At 44.7% G+C, this 5,000-nt stretch overlaps 1 protein-coding gene across 9 annotated transcripts in view; it reads right to left on the reverse strand.

Annotated features, from left to right (window-relative positions):
* LOC116058439 (filamin-C-like) overlaps positions 1-5,000 on the reverse strand; it is a 75,526-nt gene that overhangs the window by 67,619 nt on the left and 2,907 nt on the right. The window lies entirely within an intron of this gene.

A 5,000-nucleotide genomic window follows, 5' to 3' on the forward strand; every position in this document is an offset into this window, starting at 1 on the left:
CTTACCTAGCTACTGATCATGTGATCTTACCTAGCTACTGAGCATGTGATCTTACCTAGCTACTGATCATGTGATCTTACCTAGCTACTGAGCATGTGCGACTGCCAACAAAGATGTTCCAGCAGTGAGAGGTCTCACTCTGTAGCTAAAACAGAGACCTGAACACAGGGTGAAAAGAGGAGCTGCAGCGATGTGCAGTACAACTAAAATATGGTGTTTTTTGAAAATTAAACCATGTAAACCTATTCTGGTACAACCTCAAATTACAATTATGAACCTGAAAATGAGCAGAATATGAGCTCTTTAAGGCAACAGCCAGCAATCTGAACGCCTCTGTGATTGACAGATTTAACCGTACTTTTAGAAACTAAAATGTGGCGATATTTTAGTTTTTATTATAATATTTTAGGGCTAACAACACCCGATGATACATCGACGTCTTGCAAGATTTGTTGAAAAGCTCCAACCACCAGTGAAGACTGTAATTTACTGACATTATCCAGATATGAAGTCAAAATATTCAGACTTTTTTCTAAAGATTTCCAACTTTAATTATTAAAATACGTGATGGTTTCTACCCAGAAGTTATTGGAAACAGACATTGTGATTGGCTGTATATCACAGTGGAGAAATACTTTTAAAAATGTTTTGGAGTAAAAGTATGAACTAGCAGGAAACGGAAATACTCGAGTAAAGTAACTCAGAAAAGTAGTGAAGCAGAGTTTAGTAAACGGTGTGTCGGTCTGGTGAGGCTCCAGCTGTCGGTCTGAACAGCTCCGGAACAACTGGGACAGCAGCTGATACACACACACACACACACACACACACACACAGCCAGTCAGCCACACACACACAGAGACACATACACACACGCACGCACAGCGGGCCACACACACACACACAAGCATGCACACACACACACAGACACACACACACACACACACACACACACACACACACACAGCCAGTCAGCCACACACACAGACACACACACACACACACACACAGCCAGTCAGCCACACACACACAAAGAGACACATACACACACACACGCACGCACAGCGGGCCACACACGCACACACAAGCATGCACACACACACACAGAGACACACACACACACAAGCATGCACACACACACACACACACACACACACACACACACACACACGCACGCACGCCTGCACACACAGCCAGTCAGCCCCACACACACAGACACACACACACAGCCAGTCAGCCACACACACACAAAGAGACACACACACACAGTCAGCCACACACACACACACACACACACACAGAGCATTCATCCCCCTCAGACCGCGTGACATGTAACAAGAAGCTTTGTTGTTCAGAGTGAACGATGATGACAGTCAGCTGCTTCAGCAGAACTCCACGTAGGAAACGGAGAGCTCCGTGTTAGAAAGGTCTCTCCAGGCTAGGAACGTGTCCCTGTCTCTGGACACAGACATTAGGGATTCCCCCCCATACTTCCCAGCACTGGACGCTTGATGAAAACACTTCAATTTTAAAACTTGCACTTTTTGTGTTGTTGGCAATGGACAATTTGTGTGCTTTTTTGACAATTATTATTTTGTTGTTAACCTTTTGACCCTTTTTGCGATTTATTCCTGTGGTAGGGAACGGCTTCTAACACAGGTAATGAGTGGGAAGTGTGGAAACGCCGCTGCCAGTGACACAGAGTGACTGATCAGAACCAACAGAAGACGTGTTCAGCTCTCCACGGAGCCATAAACATGAGCGCAGACACAAACTCACTAATTGGTCTAAAAGCAGCTTCACCCCTGAAAACAGAAACTAGAGACACCACATCTGGTCCCTGGTGTCCTCCACACTCTCAACTAAACATTACTTTCATTCTCATTTATTACTAATAACTTACTTATTATTATTATTATTATTATTATTATTATTATTATTATTATTATTATTATTATTATTATATATATAATTTATATTACTTCAGACTCAACCTCAAACAATGGCTCAAGTTAACCAACAGCAAGTCATTTCTCACTGATAAATTTGTGTTTTTCAAGCTTAAAAATGTGAATATTTGCTTATTTTCCGAATTTTTTTATGATTATAAACTCCATTTTTGGGGGTGTAGACACATATATCTACCTACGTCTTCCACAAACTGAGGAAAAACTCAGAGGGCTGCTTAATGATCTGAGTGCACGGCGTGAAGCGCCTGGTGCAGGTGTGTTTAGGGCGTGTCCAAATCCACTTCTGCTAGTTTGACGGCAGAGAAAAGGGTCCGTGTGCCGGGTGCATGGTTCTAAAGGGTTGTACTTAGTGTCTTCATTAATCAGAGGTGTGTTTTGGGCGTAACATGCAATCAACCAATCAGAGATCATCTCCCATTCCCTTTAAAAGCCAGGCGCGTTTGGACCTTGGAGCATTGCTGTTATGATGGAGGATTTACACCGTAATATTTTTATTTGTAATCTTCTGCATGTGTGTGCTGCTGTGCGTCCCTGTGTGTGTGTGTGTGTGTGTGTGTGTGTGTGTGTGTGTGTGTGTGCTGCTGTGTGTCTCTGTGTGTAACAAGCATAGTGTGCGCGCTGTGCACGAGCCTAGGAGCATTTTACTAATGCTCTGTTAAAATAACAATGAAATGCTGCGTTATTGACTTTAGACCAGGTTTTTGTTGGTCAATGGTGCCATCACTTCCTGCTGCCTAAAGATAGCAATACTCCCAGAATGCACCTGAACACACCTCCCTGTAAGACCAGCACGCCCAGAATGCACCTGAACACACCTCCCTGTAAGACCAGCACGCCCATGGGCCACAGATGGGTGCAGGTTGCTGTTTAAACGACGTGGGCACTGGAAGGGAAACTGACAACTGGGTCGGACTTAAACTAGCAAAGACACTTGGGTCGGACTGCAAGATAGGACCCTGAGTCCCTTTGTGACATCTGAAGACATTTTATAGACCTTTTTTTTTAAATCTCTCTCCTCTCTCTCTTTTGTCAACTAATCAATGAGTTGGTTTAATGGACAGATCTGTAAGGGTGGTAGAATTTTTTCCCACTGGACCGAACCCTACGCTTGCACTACGCACGCTACGCTGGTCGCCGTAATGACGGCGCCGTTGATTACAGGAAGGTGTTTACGTAGGTGGAGCGTTCAATGCAGTAGGCTGTGAGAAAGTGAAAATGGAACTGGTGAGCAGAAAAAGTGATGTTTGGCAGTACTTTCAGTCAAAAGAAGGCCATTCAAGTCCAGCTACATGTTCAATTTACAATGCTGATTAGTCTGGTGGTGGCGAGGACCCTAAACTATACACAACATCACCGCTGTTACAACATCTGGTATCAAACATCTGGAAGAATACGAGTTGTGATGAAGGAATCTACAGACAGCAGCCAGAATGCAGCAACTTCAGGTACGGCAAAGGAAGGACAGTCACTGTTTACTTCATTAATGAGTTTACTGTGTTCATGGACTGAGGATGGGACGAGGATTCAGCAGAATCTCAACCAGTGGATTCAGTATTCGGCCCATCCCTAGTATCTGACGCTGAGAGACACTGAGCAAGCATCAGTATTTTGGGAGAGAGAGCGGGTTGCAAAACCTCCAACACTAGAGAGAGGAGACGAGAGGACGGGGAAGCCCATCTGCAGTCGGGAGACATGGGTCACGTATGTGATGACGACCTGACGTAGTTAAGTCACGTAGAGGTCTTTAGTGCGGTTGCATTATTGCAACGTGAACCCAAAAGTAACCGGATTAAATGTAGACTTTTTAACACCTTTCAGATGTAAAAAGATCCTAAAATCAATGTGAGCATCAAAACTTTCCTCAGATCTAATGTTTGTAGTCAGACTTCTCTAGCTCTAAGTTTGAGTGTAGCTTTTCCAACATTTTAGATACAGCTATGGAGATAATAATGGCCCAAAACAACCACATTGCGTTTTTGATTTATTTGAAAATGTCACATTTTCTTTTGAGGAAGGATGCTTAAACCTCCCGGCAAATACATGCACCTAAGTGTTGCACAAACTGAGGAGGAACTCTGCTGAATGCTCCAAACATTACAGCGACAAGCAACGGCATCGCTGTAAAACAAAGTGAGCATGAGTGTAGGGGGGGGGGACATTCCTGTGTGCTGACTCTACAGCACATGGAAACCATTACAGACTGGAAGAGAGACACAGTTTAACAATGAACCAGAATATTTGACACACATTTCAGACTCTGTCCTCACAAACCAGCCTGTTCTCCTGAAGCATTCATATGAATAAAGTAACACTCTGGAAAATGTATTCTAGTATTTATTACTGTCAGCTGCACGTTGACTGCTGCTGTATTCAGGCTGTTTTATGCTTCTGCATCGAATCGACGGCGTACCCCCGCAGACCCCTCTGCGTCGCTGCAAACCCCTCTCTGAGCTCTCCGCCGTAGCTCAACGTGCACCTCCAAAAATGTGTAACTTTGCGTGGAGGCGACGCAGACCGCAAGGACTGTGATTGGTCAACTGGTCCTGTGTGACTGTGATTGGTCGACTGGTCCTGTGTGTTGATAGTCGGTGTTTCCAGCAGCCTACTGTTGGGAGTAGCAACATGCTAGTTCACTGACATCAGCTTTGCAAATAAACTCAGACATATTTTGGTAACAATGACGGGGTTATCTGTTTGTAAAGTGTCTATATGTCAGTAATGTTTGGAAATTAGTACTTTGCCAGCAAGCAGCACTTTGTGGGCAGTTGTGCTAAAGTTAGCTTGCTAACATAAACTGGCTGGCAGACATCTCGCAAATAACCTCAGACTTATCACCCCCTAGCGTTCTGGCGGTGAAACGCACCGCGATGCAAAGCAACCCCGACGCAGAACTCCGAAAGGGTCACGACGCCGTAGGAGCGACGGCGTGGAGTTGACACAGAAGCATAAAACAGCCTTAAGAGTGTGAAGATCCTCGTAGGAAGGAGGTCGGGGGGGATGTTTGGCTCCTAAAACACAGAGCTTTCACCCAGG

Source organism: Sander lucioperca, chromosome 20 (genome assembly GCF_008315115.2).
Source record: "Sander lucioperca isolate FBNREF2018 chromosome 20, SLUC_FBN_1.2, whole genome shotgun sequence".
Lineage (NCBI taxonomy): Eukaryota > Metazoa > Chordata > Actinopteri > Perciformes > Percidae > Sander > Sander lucioperca.